Source organism: Beta vulgaris, chromosome 4 (genome assembly GCF_026745355.1).
Source record: "Beta vulgaris subsp. vulgaris cultivar EL10 chromosome 4, EL10.2, whole genome shotgun sequence".
NCBI lineage: Eukaryota > Viridiplantae > Streptophyta > Magnoliopsida > Caryophyllales > Amaranthaceae > Beta > Beta vulgaris.
In genome coordinates, this window is record NC_079205.1 from 43,278,814 (window position 1) to 43,296,342 (window position 17,529).

Below are 17,529 nucleotides of genomic sequence, written 5' to 3' on the forward strand. Positions count from 1 at the left end.
ATGGATTCAATTCAGTTATTTGTGATTGTTTTGATTTTATATTACAGCTCAGAAGTCAGAATTCAGAATTCAGGTTGATTTTGTAGCTGGTTTATCTGAAGTGAAGCACTGAAATCACATTTATATAATTAATATATGCATATGGCATGCCAAGTTATTATACAGTCATGGACCTTTTCTAGATTAGTTGGTGCCTTCCTTGACCTGGCTATTGCTTACTTCCTCCTCTGTTGCTCTGCTATCGCCTTTTTTGTTTCTAAATTCCTTTCCATACTAGGGTTAACCCTCCCATGCCCTTGTAATGGTCTCTTTGGCTACCCTACTCGTGCCCCTTGCTTGCAGCGCCTTTTAGTTGATTACCCCACGGATTCCATATCCTCTCTTCAGTTGTCTGTCAAAACCAAATTCCCATTTGATTCTATTCTAGCCAGAAAAGATCATTGCTAATTTAACTTGAAGCTGGTGGAAGAAAGATACTCTGATGATGGTGTGCTGGAGTTAGAGGGTGAAGCTTCCTACAGTTCCTTCTCAGATCCTCGGAGGTCACAGCACAGCCTTTCTGCCAGTGACTCCTTTGGTAAATTTGATGTGAAGGCCAAAGGTGCTGCAACTCAAAGGCCAAGGTGTGGCCTTAGGCGACATCGCAGAGCCAGTATTGATAATGGAAAGCCACAACTGTTTGTAGCTTTATCCACCTACAAGGTTAACAAGCCACAACTGTTTGTAGCTCCATAATGGTAGAGCTAGTAGCTTTATCGTTCCTACATTTGCAAGTTAGTCCCTTCCTTCAACCATGTGGATGAGTGTGAAGAAAGTCGAGTTGTCAAAGATAAGATCAACAATGCTATTGTTTAGCCCTTCAGAACAAGATTTGAGTGATTTTACATTTAACCCTGTCTGGTCTAAGGATTAAATAGACCTAAATCATATGCTCACTAAGGCTCCATTTGTTTCACCAGCATTTGTTTCTTTCCATTCTCCGTTGTTTGTTTAGACAAGTGATTTAAAAAAGAAAATTGAGATGTAAAAGTATTTTTCATCCCTATGTAAAATATTTTCCTCAAGAATTTGGAGAAAAACCATTTTCCTCCACTCTCTCATTCCCAACACCTTCATTTTTCCCTTCTTGACTTAATAGTTTTCCATCAAACCAAACGTGGGAAAATGAATATTCATCATTTGCGTTTTTCCATGAAAATTAGTTTCCATCAAACCAAACAGACCTTTAAGTATTACTTCAATCATTGCCTTAATCACTTCCCACCTGAGTGAGTAGTAATCTTTTAAGTTTAACCCAGAAGCAGTTGGAAATACCTGTTTCACCATTCATAGTAGCTCTGACATGAGTTTTCCAGACTCAAAACTCCGCATTTCTTCTTATACTAAACAGAGATACCCCCTGATACGGATGGGAGTTGACTATGTCAGCCACTGTGCCAGCCACTATCCAAGAGTCCTAGTTCTGTTATGATTCGTATGTATTTTCCTAGTTCTGTTTGGAAAATATGTAATTTAATTGCTTTATTACGCGTTTAATTTCAATTGTGTCTATGATAAAGGAATCCTATTATAGGTAGGAGTCTAATTCCTTGTCATTGAGTCATATTAGGAGTATTATTTTAATAATTATCTCTAGGATAGGCGTGTGGATTAGAGATAAGTTTAGGTTGTTATTTATCTTTATCCTTTAAGATAAAGATGGATTAATTAGGTTGTTATATGTGTTTATCTTTTACGCATTACTAGATAAGCTAGGAATCTTGTACTATATAACCAAGATTTCGGCCATAATAATAAGGAGATTTTGATGATTAAAGAAAGTGCGTAATTGCATGTGTTGAGCGCAAGCTAACAAATTGGTTTCCGAGTAGTAAACCAAAACAAACAACCGAGACTTGTTTGTCTATGCTCTTAAACGCGACTTAAGAGTAATATCCTTTAATTTAATAGTAAGTTCATTCGTAAATCACAAAAACATAAAAAGAGTTCGAAAGAACCAACAAAAATCACATCACCCCCATAGGGAATTGGCCTTTTCTCCTCTAAGAAGTGAGGTAGGTATAGACGTATAGTTAAGTTTCTTCACCAACTATCATCTCTTTAATATGGCTATTCCAACATCTGAACATCACCCTTCTTTTTCCCCGCAAAACGAGATTAGGATCACTGTGGTCAACATCCTTAATTACACAAACATCAAACTGACAGAAATTGCAGCTAATCACCAAGTTTTGCCCTGTCATATTATATATGTAGAAAACAAACAACACCATCACGCTTCTAACGTTCCATGTCTACGTAAATTTGTAAAACAGACCAGTCCTAATTTATGTAAACGCAGTTGTACCTGCACCTGCCCCCATCGCCTCATATTCTTATGTCTACCAAATCTGAGCAACTTGCTATAATTACTAATAACCTACTATGCACTGCAATAATCAATCCCTATTTAAATGAAAGAAGAATTACAAGATTATAAGCATCACAGCAAATTCTGACCTTCAAATATGCTTACTAAGCACATTAATATAAGCCTCACTAATCTTTCTTTACTTATATCCTGGATCCTGCTGATAAGATAAAACCAAGCTTGAATATCAACATATATTTCAGCGTAAAAATGGAAAAAGTCACTATATTTAATTTCAACTTGCCAAGATAATCGTAAGCACCATTTAACAGACACCCAAAATGTATGTATCTATTAGGAAAGAGCAAAAGAAAGAAATACAAGGATCCACAAGAACGGAAGCAGAGGTTTTCAGAGATGAAAGCAAGGACTTTAGAACTAGAAAGTGAGGTCATGGGAATGAACAAACCCAAGCAGCTCCTGACAAATGGCACAGATCATACTTAGCCCTAATGATGTCAACATAAACAAAGGGCAAGCATAAGGAGCAACCTTGAGCATAGACATTAATTCATGACTCATGTCACTCATCCAACTACTAGAATTTAAAAAAAAAACCCTTTCCTTGTCATAGTGTCATGTAACTGCTGTTGAACCTTACAACAGTTGCCAATTACTACTATAATGAAAAATGGCCATATTCATTCCTCTGTAAGTTTGTAGTTTGTACCCCATGTGCTTTAACAAGATAACATTATTTACATATATCAAATATCACGCCTTCAAACTGACAAACAAGTCCTTCCTACCAAACAATATACTTCATAAAATAACCAAGCTCCACTAGGGGCCGGGTGACAACTTACACAGTTGTTGTATGTCATTGACTAATGTAGATAAATTCAATTAGCAACCAATAAAGATGAGTGGAACAAGAGTCAGCTTTCAAGTTCCTAAAGCTAAGGTTTAAATAGTTGAGCTTCTTTGGAGACAATTCACAAGATTACTTCTTCAAACTTCTTCCAATTCAAACAACACTTGCAGAGGTGAACAAATGCATACCATTTCCGCCATACGCCCTCTCAAGAGTGTTCAAAAGGCCAAACTTATGTTCTTCCTACTTCAGATTTCAATCTATCAATCACATATCTAAGACCAGGAGTACTGAGCTGAGGTGTAACCAGATAAGAAGTCAATAAAAGAGTTTTAAATTAAAAGGAAAATATCTCATCTAGTAACTAGCTTTTTAACCCGTGCAATGCACAAGTTCTAAGATACTTGGGACTTTTTTCATACTACATATTATGTCGTTATGCAAACATCTATACCTTGTTGAGAAATAGTCTTTATAGTTACCAACTCCCTTTGTGACCTCACACGACTTTGATAACTTGTTATGATTAGTTTCAAAATTATGAAAAAGAGTTCCAAAAACTGGAAGATAGACAACGAACAGAGTAGGGAAACAATAGAACTATAGAAGTGTCACATAGCTATTGCAAGCCGCTGATATCCCCTATCACCTAGAGTCTATTTTGGACTCTAACAGGGCACAATAGAAATTTCCATGGAAACTGGTATAATAAAGCATCTTCATTGTAGTATTTACTTATTTAGAAGGTATTATAGTACCATCTTTGAATTCATAAACTACCATCGGAAGGTTTTATACATAATGGTACTAAAAAAATGTTCTAAAGGTACTGCAAGAGTTCATGGGTACATATACTAGTACCATAAAGAAAGTTATGTAGTTCCATAGGGAATTTATAATTTTATATAGTATTATCATAAGTGAAAAGAGTCCATTTTGGACTCAAACGGATCATGACTCAGGCTTTCTCTAGCTACTACATAATACAGTCAAGGAAAATCTTGAGGTAAAGGAACACAAATATGTCCCCTAAGAGCCTCATAAGATTATGTGCGGATAAAGCATCTACTTTACTCACCATAACCCATCATAGGTGAGAAGCGAAAACCTCGAGAACTAGGTTACTAGTGTCATTCTAATGGGAGCTCAAGCTTTTAATTATTTATGAGATAGATCAAGGGAAAACCTAATCGTGTGAGACCGATAACCAACTGCAATCCACCTAAAAACAAATCAGCAATACAGAAAGCCAATAATGTATCTGAACATTTCTTTCCCCGCATGCATTAAGACTTAGAAGACATGAATTTTGTCACTGTAGAGAAACATTTACTCATCTACTCCCTAGAATGTCCTAGATTCACAGTAACCCTCAGGAGCTCTTACGATTTGATTGAAGTACCAGTTCCAAATAGAAGGAAAGGAATCAAGGAAGTATACATCCATTCCAGTGCATTCCTCAATCCCTTACCCTTGAAACCATCTATTACACTAGTCCCCCACTAGTTCCCCATCTGTTGATAAAAAGAGAAAATTGAAACGATTGTTGTTGTAGCAAGAGGGTAGTATGCAGTATGCAGGCAGAATTAGAAGTAATAAGATGGTGAAATAGCAAAGTAATATAAAGACGAAGAATCCCAATCACCACCAATGGCATATAACGCATAAAGTTGAAGAATAGAGATGGGATGTTGGAAGTTATCCATAAAGTGATTAGATAAAGGACATTAGCAGTGAAAATTGAAATCATTTCTTATTGCTGGTACCAGTAGCAGAACTGGTTTGGGCGTCAGAGTTCTTCTTAGCCATCTTCTCTTGCAGTGCCTTGGCGTCCTTGAAGTAAAATTACACATACCACATAGCACGTCAAAAGTGAAACTGCTGCAGAGTATAGAATAAAATGGTATAAAATGAAAGCAAAAGAGAAAACCTTTAACCTTTCACGGCGCTGCTCAGGGGTCAAGCCATCATCTTTCTTGGCACCCTTCTTGCCGCGAATCTGAGCTCTTTCACGATCCTTTTCTCTCTGGTTACCACGTTCAATCACAACATCACCCATAAAATTAAGGAAAATGAAAAGGAATCCCCCAATTTTACACTTTTAAATTCACTCATATTAGAAAAGGATATGAGTCATTCTGGATTTGTGGCAAACAAGAAAACCAGGCAACCTGCACTCAAAAAAAACTATTCAAATTAAAGGGAAAGGCCAGAAGAGATGAAGATAGACTATAGAGGTCTCACTTGATCGGCTGCAAAGGAAGAAGGATTAGTGATTATTGAATATCTCTTCTCTTTCTCCAAAGATTCCTGCTTTCTTCCTGCTTTAGTGCTTGCTGATTGCTGAATGCTTCTTCCCTCCAATAGTCCAATTATATATTTCCTGATTTTTCCACCCGTAATTGGGCCTCTTCCAGGCTACTGGCTAGCGTTACCAGTGATGCGCATAATTCAAATACTTGTATATTCATAAATTGGCCCATTACATATTACATACTCAATAATTGATTAAAAATAAATTTTGCTAATTTAAGATTTTAACATATTAAATATTGCAATGAACCTCGCAGGACTTTAGTAGATAGAAAATTGTTGAGTTGATTGCTTTTTATAAGCATTTCAAAAATCAATTAATCATTTCAGTTCTTGTTAATTTTTAATTATGATAATTAAACTTTCATATTATAGTTGTCTAGCCATTTTTTTTTTTTAAAAAAACTAATTCCTTTTATCTAATTTGGAATATCCTCAAAACTCAATGTTGCGCGCAAACATTCATAAAGCTAACAAGTGACAACTTTTATTAATACAATTATGAATCATAACACAATTTACAACTCTAAGGACATTTAGAGGTGCCTTTGCGTGTCTTCCAATTGTCGTAGCACGGACATTCTTCTTTATGGCCATACGTTCCGGATGGAACACACAAGCATTTCTTACAACATATGTTGCAATATTTGATACATATATCTTGCGCTGAAGCTAAAGCACATCTTCTTGCACATTCATTCGGACATTCTGTGTAATATATTAAGCACATATAATTAGATTTGATACACTTAGTTACGTGTTGGGAAGACGGTATTATATATTGTAAATAAATATATATGTACAATACCTCCTATTGGACATGACCCTTCTCCGCCAGCCTAATAATTTAAAATATGAGTATTAGTATTGTGTGTTTTCAATTGATGTCGCCGCAATGCCTATATGAATCTTTTTGTTTTATGCACTCATACTACATTTAGACTAAATTAAACATGAGAATGATAACAAACATATAATTAGTAGTTATTAAAATAATTTGAAAGATTAGAGATCTACATAATAAGCAAGAATCAAGATAGCACCTTTTTTTTTTTGACAAAAAGCAAAATACCACCTAATTAGACTTCGGGCCAACTACGAGTATATCTCAAAGAAGAGGAACTTACATTTGAGCTTGTGACAAATAAAAGGGCAGTGAGCAAAGCAACGCTCACACAACTCATTGGAAAATTAGCCATAGTCATAGTATTTGCTCTTGATTTCAGGATCTAAGCAGTAAGCACCGTATTTTTTTGAGGGGTTATGTAAATGTAAGCCCTGTATTGCACTGTTATTGTTAATAACAATACACTCTAATTGATTTTTTCTTTTATATTCAGTTACATTTTTCATTACAAGGATGCTCATCTTAGTTGTATGGTTTACATTTGTCAAAATCTTATTCCTCTTGTCACATAACTAAAACTTTAATTTTTAAACTCTTTAAACTATAGATAAATTGAAAGAAGCAACAACCAATCGATTGAAGACGTGATATAGTATCATGATCACATATGATCATGCTAATTAATGTTGCACTTTTATTATTTGTTACCAAAATAGGATTATTCATTCCATACATATTGTTATAATTACCGTTTATATTTATTAAACAATTTTTTTAAATCATTAAATAAAATATTTGACTTTTTTAAATCATTAAATAATTTCTTTGAATTTTAGACAATCAATCTTTTAAAATATTAAAGCATTTAAATACTAATATATATATATATATATATATATATATATACACATTAAAATATATTTATAAATTTTTAAAAATTATAGGGGATTACAAAGGTTTGGGCCAAAAAATTCTGCACCGAAGCCCATTATTTTGTGCAGGGCCTAACGGGCTTTTTGGATTAGACCGAAATTTGACCTTTTTTCCAAATCTAGGTTGTTCGTGTCCTAAATTTTGTGCCCAAAAAATCGAATCGGGCCGAAAAGTCGTGCCCAAAACCGTCTTGAGTTAGGCGCGAGCCGCTTAACTTGATCACCTTTAACCAAAATTAGACTCAACTAGAGGTGGGCACGAGCCGTGCCGGGACCGCCCACGTGCCAAGCCCGCGTGCCTCGTGCCACAACGTGTCGTGCCAAAACGGGTCAAGAAATGCTCGTGTCGTGTCGGGCTCGTGCCAAATTGTAAATTTAAGGCCCATGCACGACCCGGCCCACATGTCGTGCCGGGTCGGCTCGTGCTGGGCCATCGTGCCTTATACAAATTTTAAATATTATGAAATTTTAACCAAAATAAGCGTGCCAACTTGTGGGTCGACCCGTCGTGCTCGTGTCGGGTTCGTGCCAAACTTTTAGAATGTTGTTTATGCATGGCCCACGGGCCACCACTCGTGTCGGCGTGTCGTATCGTGCTCATAGCGGGCTCGTGCTGGGCCGGGCTCAAATTGTGTCGGCCCGGCCCATGTCCAGCTCTAGACTCAACTAATAGGTGACTCATGAGTGGTTTTGTCCCACACTCCCACCAACAATAATATTTGTATTTACTCCATCTTTTTGAAATTGCTACATTTTCTATAAATAAATATCTGTTTTTACTTGTTATATATATTTATTTATTTATTTGATAACCATGAATCACAACTAATATGAATATTTCTCTTTATGTTATTTTCCCATAAAAATAATGATTTCCACTATAGTTATTTGGCTCTCCTAAATACTTATTTCGAAGACAATAAAGGAAATAATGAAAGATGGGTGATGTGTTATTCCCCTTTCCACCTCGGCCAGGCCCTCTATGCCTCTACTACTACTCCTGATTACATCTTTTATAGAAAATATTTATTACATTTTTGTCCTTTATATCTTGTTCCATTATTTTTTTGCTCTTTCCGATAATATATTTAATGCTCTTTCTGATAATATTTTTGAAAAGAAGATGTAGTAAGGGTCATAGTTGGTTCTTGTATTATTTAGGGTTTTGTTTTACATAGGTTTAAGAATAAATATTAAATGCATTAATTTTCTAAGACAATACTTACACCAAACCGTTTAATTGTTACTAATTATGTTAACATAGATGATAGATGAGTAACATTATCGTACATGTATCCTAGACATAACTAATTACAAATGGAGATGATCCACCAAATGTAGGCTACTGCTAGTAATTTATAGAAGGCAGGCGATGGTATTTTGCAGCTAACACTCCACATAACTATAAGGAGCGTCGCGATAATAATATTGGTGCAACAAATAAAGGCTAAAGGTTGGGGAAATATTTTGGGAAAACCTTAAAATAAAGATGGATCTACATGAATAAAGCAGACAAAAGCAGTTAGAGCATCTACAATGGGGTGGGTTGGTCTTACTTGGTTTTTATGTTTTGTCATTCTCTTTCCTTCCCTCCTTCTTACACCTCACATCTCACTAAAACTCCCACCAACTCATCTTTTTTTTCTCATAATGGGTGGGTTAGTCTTACTTGGTTTTTCCATTTCTCTCTCTTACTTTTACCAAACTCCACCATATACTCTCTCTCTTACTTTTACCAAACCCCACCATATTCAATGTTTAATTTTTTTATATGAAATAGATGATTTAAATTAATAAAAGCTAACTAGATTACAGAAAATTATTTTGGAAATTTTGTGGGTGGTTTGGATTATTTTGGGAGTAATTAGGATTATTTGAATCCATAATATTGACTTAGTTTATAGATAAAAATATTTTATAGAAGAGGAGTAGGTAGGAGAGAGTAATTAGAAAAAAATATATTAGGAAGAGGTGTGGTAAAATATATGGTAATTTCGGCTCATTTTATAGATAAAAATATTTTATAGCCGTTATTGTAATTTTTTTATTATTTTAAGCTAGTTTTTTTTTTATTAACGTTACAAAATTTTGTAACGTTAATAAAATAACAGTTGCATAAAACTACAGGAAGAAATTAAATCTGCTCACGCGTGGCATCAGCTGATTTGCTGCTTAGTGGGGTCTGACGCGCGTTAGACCCACTGACAGCAAAGCAGCTCCAATTTCCTTCAATGAACAGTGTTCCACCGCGTGAGAAGATCTGCACCTTTCCTTTATGTAGGTAACCGCGTGGCATCATCTCACGCCTCCCCCATCCTTCCAACTCAGCGTTTTCTTTTTCTTTTAAAAAAAAATTGGGCCCAGTTTTTTTGCCACTTGTCATCTTCTCCCTCACCCCAAGCACGCCATCCGAGGTGATGTTGATCTGGAATTCTAGACCAACCAGCTCCAAGGACCAAGTTCCCCAATGGTAAAACCAATTAAAACTAGTTTCACTATTTGCTAGACCAAGTAAGACTCAGCCATTGTAGATGCTCTTAGGCACCAGCAGCAGCACCACCACCACCACCAACATGGGTGAAGACGTCAAATTCAGCTCCATCCTCTATATCTAGCTGCATTCCAAATTATAATTAATTAATCTTATGAAATACATAAAATGACAAGAGAAAAAGAAGAAAGAAAGACATACATCTTGATAGGTGAGTCTAGGATTAACACGATCGCCATTGTAGGTGAAGGCAACTTGGTGATTCAAATTGTGGTGTTAACAGTACGCTTTAAAAGCTTTGCCTATATTTGAACTAGGCAACACTTTGAAGTACATTTCTTCATTCAACTACATTTATCCATTTAACACTACCATTCATTATTCATTATTGACAGGCTAAAGTCGTATCACCTTATCAAAAGTAATCCTAAGTCCTCTAACAAATAGTAGTCAGGGAAGTAGGGTCGAATCCACAGAGAAACAGTGTTCTTTTCCTAATTGTCAGTCAAATCTAGAGTATAGGAACGAGTGTTTTTGAGTAATTATACTAAACTAAACTATGAATATATCAAGAATTATCAATAATAAAAAGTCTAGGGCATAAGTTCACCAATGATCAATACTTCGGGATGAAATACTAAAATCAACAATTAATAATGCAGTTAAACAGATTGATTCGCTCTCTCAAGTCTAAATTAAGCATAGAACGATATTAACAGGCTCTCGCAATTTATTAACACCAATTCTACCCATTGAAACTAACCTTAATATCAAGTTTATACCTCTCGGCGCATAACCTAATATTGCAACACTATAACAATCAAATCTGGCCAAATTGAATTGAATAGACATAAAAACATTCAATAGGAATCAACATGCATTAATAAAAATCAATACTTTAATTAAACATCCCTTCCTAATTGATCATGGATCCCCTTAAACCCTAGAAATAGACTACTCAATCATAATTGGGGAAAACATATTCATAATTAAATAAGCAAACATAAATAATATAAAGGATTGAATAGGAATAAGAAGAGAAGAGAAATAATACCAATTGTAGAACCAATCTTGCAAAAATCAAAGCTTCTGTTGAAAATTCAATGTAATTGGGGAAAAAGCAAAACTAGGGTTCTTCAATAATTGAGAGAAAAAGAGTTCTAATCTTTAATGAATTAATGATGGAAAAAAACAAAATAGAAAATAAGATAGGAAATAATAATATTCCCTTGAGTCTTTATACCTTTCTATTTCCTAAAACAACTAAAAATAGAGTCTAATTCGTCAAAAGATAAAGCCTTATCCGACTAAGAAACCCGGAATAATCCGCGGCCGCGGATTTTCGGGCTGCAAAACAGCGTCAACTTGCAAAGACCATATCTCCCAAACTAGAAGTTGTATCGGGGCGTGTAATATACCGTTGGAAAGCTCTTCAAGTCTAGTTTCCAACCCCACTGGAATCACTGAATTCCGATCTCTGGATAATAAGTTATGATAAAAAGAGTGGACATGACTCAATTTCCATACTTCTTTTAATACGTTTCCGCTATGTTTGAGTTGCAATCCGACTTGAAGATGCCCTTTGGACTTCTCATTTGACTTAGCTCCTTCCTAGATGCTTCTCATGCTTAAGCTTATCCAATAATACTCCAATTGTGTTCTCAATACCTGAAAACTATCAAAAATACCGAAAACACACAAAAGAGTAATATCTTCACAACTTAAGTAACTATATGCAATTAGGGACTAAGAATGCAACTAAATGATCCTAAAATGCAACCTAAATGCATCATGAAATACCTATATTAATATGACTCATCAAACTCCCCCAAGCTAAACTGTTGCTTGTCCTCAAGCAATCAAACAATAGACACGGGAAGAAAATGATAACCTACAATATGGGACTAAAACAGGGTCAAGCACACAATCCAAAACACGGGAGATATCAATCCTACATGAACCAAGCATCGAGTATCAATGAAACAAAGCCGCATAGCACGTCATGTGACCAATCAACTTGACAATCTTACCACAAACCCTTTCCCCCAAGCTGGACTTAACAACACTTGACAGACCTCACTATAGGTATGTGAACTAATACTCTCTTGTGTTTAGGGTGAAAATCAATGACACTCAACGATCTCAACCTATATATATCAACTCAGAATAAGCATTACTCTTTAACTTTGACCTTTTGACTCACTTTCAACACGAAAAATGTAACACACAAAGATCAAGAGGACTTTCAAGGGTTGTAATGAGGCTAGGGTTAAGGGTATGGATCATATTTTGGGAAATGTGGTGGAGAAGCCAAGAAGGGGAGCAAATATCAATGTAAAACGGCCTAACAAGGCATTCATCACAACTTCATATAACATCATCATTACCATAATATCACCACAATATCTTTCATGCATAGTAACCCATATATAACCTTTTCACTTTTCTTTCAAAACATGTTCACATTCTTTGTTCTTTCATTTCTTTTTCTTCACTCTTTTTCATATTGCCAAAATCTCTTTGCACCACATTCAAATTCGATGATAAAGCTCATTAATAACACTTTCCTTCAACATAACCATGCATTAACTACATCCATATATACAGTATGACCAAAACTAACACTTGCTCCCCCAAGCTAGGCTTGGGACAATAATCAAATGAGGTTAAGGGTTGTAATAGGGTGTAAGTAGCAAGCAAGGGTCAAGAAAGCTCAGCGGGGCTAGAGACGGGAAATATGTAAACAAATAGAACTCTGGAGCTAAAATCATGAAATGAACGCCTCAATCATATCAAATAGTGTACACAATCAAGTATCAAGGATGTACCAGGTCAAAATCAAGATCAATACATCAACTGAGGAACTAATCACTCATGAAAGAACATAACTGACACAGATTCGTCATTTATTAGGCACAGAAGCTCACATGGGTCAATTTTGTCTGCACGGTAAAGTTAAAGCCAGCCAGAGAGATCAAACAGTCTTACCACAGCTAATCAATCGTATCACAATTATGCTATGAAGAATCATGAAACCACTGTACAACAAAGCTGTAGAGCTGTAGTAGAGATATCCACAAAATTCTCGAAGGTGTGCCAACAATAGTCCCATAGATGAAAACTATAATGAAATGAGCTATCTAAAATGCAACTATGATGCAACTAAGAAAGCAATACATTTTTTTTGGTTACACGTAAAATCCTATTCCTAATGAACAGGCAAAAGCGTGTAACAACTACAAAGCAATAAAAACTACACTAGAAAGCAGTAAAGGATAGAATATCCCTCCCCCAAGCTAAATACAGCACAGTGTCTCACTGTGCAAAAAGTAAGGAAAGGGAAAAAGGAAAGCTCACGCAATGGGAGCTTCGTCCATCAAGGATGGCTCAGGAGTAGTGTCGACGCCAGAAGCGATGGGGCCAGAAGCATCTAGCGGCCGACGTAGATCACAGACCTCGGCACGAAGGTCCTCCATATGACGCTCCACAGTCTCGAGACGAGATAATATCGTCGTCTGAAATGATGCAAAAGAACTCATGAAGCGACTGAGACGGGCTTCCATGCTCTCAGGAGACACAGTAGTGCTGGACGAGGGGTCCTCGGAGACTGGAGGTGGGGGTGCTTCGAGTGTGGGAGAGATGACAGCTGCTGGGGCTGATAATGCAACACACTGCAGGCACGGGAATGTCCCCTGAACCTTGCCGCCTACCTCTATAGTTTCAGAGATAGCACGGGGATTCGACAACCAAACACTAGAATCCTGAGGATGATCATTTGGTAGAATATCGTAGATGATGCGCTTTTCTGTGGAATGACAAGGCTTAACGAACCATAGATACCTGTTCTTTGCTTAGTGGACGAGCCATCCATATCGATCCATAGCGGTGGTGTTAAGGAGGTTGGTGGAAGAAGAAGTCACTTGAGAGGCTAAATCAATGCCTCTATCCAGAGCAAACACAGAAACAAATCCACCCATGGAGATATCACCTTTCTTTACATCCCGCTCCCAAAGAAATCCACCCATAAGAAACTTGGCAAAGTTCAGTTTTCCGTGCATAGTCGTGGGAGACATAGAAAGGAACCACAGAAGTTTCAAATCTTGGAGAGTGACTTGCCCTGATTCCGCTTTGGGACGGAAAAGTTGAAGGATAAAGCGGTGAAGCAGCGAGAGCAGGACAACCAATAGATGAGGACTTGCTAGAACCCGATGCCCAATCAGAACGCCCAGTAATTTGCTTCCAAAAGGAGATGGGATCGAATTTATCACAACCGGAGCCATCTTGTAATTGCATGAAGGTAGATGGTCCAACATCCCCCCTGTAGGCCAACCAAACAGAATGTTTATTTCATCCCAAGACATGATATGCTCGGTACCCTCAAGGGTGAAAACTACATCACCCTTCGATGTTCCAACTGCAAGGGAATCCAAAAATTCAACGACGAGCTCAGGATAAATCCGCTCGTTCAAGCGGAAGACTCGGCCCCAATGATGTGTCTGCTCAATGTACTCAAAAGCCCAATCAAAGCCGATCTTAGTCACGGCATTCAGAGAGAGATAGAGGGTTGGGGCGATGGTGCGCTTTTGGAGTGTAGCAAGGCGCGTTTGGGAAGTGGAGGGTGAGGGTGGGGGTGAAGGTGGAGGGGATGGAATGGATGTGGTGGATTTAGAAGTGGTGGATTTAGAAGTTGTGGCTTTAGATGCTTTGGATTTTGAAGTTGTGGAGGTCTTTGAAGGTGGTTTGGAGGGGGTTTTCTTTTGTATTTTGAGAGTGCTCATTGGGATTGTAGATGGGTTTAGGCTTAGACAAGGCTCGCGCGGAGGATCTCATGACGCTTTTGAGCACACAACCAAGAACAATCACCACAAAACAATCACAACAACTTCACAAGAATCACCACACAACCAATGTAATGCCCATTAATCCAATCTCAACAATTTGTCGCCACCAAGAGACCCAAAATATTGTCAATTGCAATTAGAAATTCAACACAATCGAAACCACAATCAAGATTGATCAACAATAAACAACTTGAATAGCAACCATTGTTCAAAAATGAGTAGTAAGCACTAACAATAATGGTTCAAAATTCGGAACGAAAGTGGACAAATTGAAAACTTACTACCACGTGAAGTACACGATTGATTGATGTAGGAGACTTGATTGAGAAAGTCCAAATATGTGTCCAAGATTCCCAATTGAAATTTCAAAGCACCTTGAAGAAGAAACCCCAATTCAATGGTAAAGGTTAGGGTTTGAAGATGATGGGAGTGGAAGAAGGGGGAAGAGGGTTTTGTGGGTGCTTAATGGAGAAGGGAGCGCTTCAACGACGGGGGAAACCGGTGGGACGGCCGGCGAAGCGGCGGTCGGTAAAAGACGGGTCGAGTGGGGGGCGTAGGGCTGCTGTGAGAAATTCGAAGGGGAGAGGGGCGCTGAAGGGGAGTCGCTGCGCCGGCGGGTTTGCGGGGGGGGGGGGTCGGACGATCGCCGGTCGTCGGAGGCTGGTGAGAGAGGTGGGGCCGAGAGGGTTTGAGGGTGGGGAGGATTGTGGGTGTTGTTTATTATTTTATTGTTTGTTTTTGTTTTGGTTTGGGGTTGGGGATTGATGGAGGGGTGGAGGCTAGATCGAAATCCCGCGGGCGCGGGCAACAACTCGCGGGCGGACAACAGCATTGTGATGTTGGGGAGGTGAAAGCTGCGGGCGCGGGTTTATTTGTATGGGGCGCGGGATGCTGGGGAGGATCGAAATCCCGCGGGCGCAGGCAACAACCCGCGGGTGGACATGATGTTTTTGTTGTGAGGGAGGTTTGGGCTGCGGGCGCGGGGTTTGAAGTGGGAGGGCGCGTGCTGTGGGCTGCGAGATCCCGCGGGCGCGGGATCAAAACCCGCGGGCAGACAGTTTATGGGTAATGTGAAGGGCGTGGCTGGCCGCGGGCGCGGGTTCTACCCTGCGGGCTCATGTTGAACCTCGTGCTTGCACCTAGGGTCGAAATGAGCACACCAAAACCACTAAAGAACACTTGTTAGCATGGTTAGTCTAATAAAAATAGAAAATAAAATAAAAAATAAAAAAAAAATAAATAGAAGATGGAATTCAAGTGAATTCAAAAACTAAAAGAAACTACGAAAAGAAACTAACTAAACTAAAAGTTAATAAACAAATTCAAGTGAATTCAAAAACACACAAAAAATTAAAATAAATTGAATTCAAGTGAATTCAATATGTAAATATTTTTGTTCTTTTCTTTGGTTTAGAAAAATGAAGAGTAAAAGGAAAAAGAAGAGTTAGAGATTCGGGTTGCCCCCCGCATAGCGCTGGTTTATGCAGGTCCCGCACGACCGTTTACCTCTTTCAATGACAGTAGAGGTAGGTGTTTGGAGGTAGAGTACCTCAACTGACCCACAGGAGCGCCTTCATAGTACAACTTCAGACGTTGACCATTCACCTTGAAACCTTCACCTTTTTCGTTCATAATCTCTACAGAACCGAACATGTTCACTCTGGTAACTGTGAAAGGGCCTGACCATCTAGACTTTAACTTTCCAGGAAAGATTTTTAGCCTAGAGTTATAGAGTAAAACCTTATCTCCAATCGTGAACTCCCGAGGGAGGATCTTTTTGTCATGCCACTTCTTGGTTTTCTCCTTGTATACTCGTGCACTATCATAAGCTAGCAACCGAAACTCATCAAGCTCATTGAGTTGTAGAAGATGTTTCTCCCCTGCAAGCTTCTGATCCATATTAAGCTCCTTGATCGCCCAAAAAGCTTTATATTCAAATTCAACGGGAGGTGCACGCTTTCCCATACACAAGCCTATACGGTGAAGTACCAATGGCGTCTTGAATGCAGTTCTATAAGCCCAGAGTGTGTCATCAATTTCGTGCTCCAATCCTTCCTAGACCTTGCAACTACCTTCTCAAGAATGGACTTAATTTCGCGTTTGAAACCTCTACTTGCCCACTTGTTTGAGGATGGTATGCTAATCCAGTACGATGGTAGACTCCATATTTCTTCAAAAGGGTGTCTAAATGTCGTTCATGAAAATGGGAGCCTCCATCACTAATCACAGCTCGTGGGACCCCAAACCGGAAATATGATCTTCTTGAACAAAGCTATGACTACCTTAGAATCATTAGTAGGAGATGCCACGGCTTCAACCCACTTAGAGACATAATCCACAGCAACCAATATGTAGCAATTTCCATTGGAAGAGGGGAACGGTCCCATAAAGTCAATACCCCAAACATCGAAATTTCAACTTCTAGAATACCGGTTTGGGGCATCTCATGCCTTCTCGAAATATTCCGGTCCTCTGGCAAGCGTCACATGACATGATGAAAGACTGTGCATCCTTGAACATTGTCGGCCAAAAGAAACCCGACTCATGGAGCTTTGCAACAGTCCTGGAAGGGCCATGATGCCCTCCATAGGTGAGTTATGGCAACGATTCAGGACTCCATTGACCTCCCATTCAGGTACACATTTTCGAAAAAGACCATCTGAACATTCACGAAACAAGTGAGGTCATCCCAAAAGTAGAATTTAACATCATGGAGGAACCTTTTCTTCTGTTGGTAGGACATATCAGGAGGTATCACACCGCCTACCAAGTAATTGGCGTAGTCGGCAAACCAAGGAATCGTGCTGTGACTGCATATAAATGATCGTCAGGAAAAGAATCATCTATAGGAGTTGAGTTCATACCATCTTCATGCCTGATC

The 17,529-nt window shown here is 38.3% G+C and overlaps 1 long non-coding RNA gene across 2 annotated transcripts; it reads right to left on the reverse strand.

The window, feature by feature from the left end:
• Positions 1-4,846: 4,846 nt before the first annotated feature.
• Positions 4,847-5,267, reverse strand: LOC125496990 (uncharacterized). Of its 2 annotated transcripts, none has more exons than XR_007273485.1 (2): positions 5,162-5,267; positions 4,847-5,057 (listed from the first exon to the last, which is right to left on the reverse strand). It is a non-coding gene; the product is annotated as an uncharacterized LOC125496990 (long non-coding RNA). The 2 variants fall into 2 exon arrangements; XR_007273484.1 differs by having other exon boundaries at positions 5,155-5,261.
• Between the last annotated feature and the right edge of the window lie 12,262 nt (positions 5,268-17,529).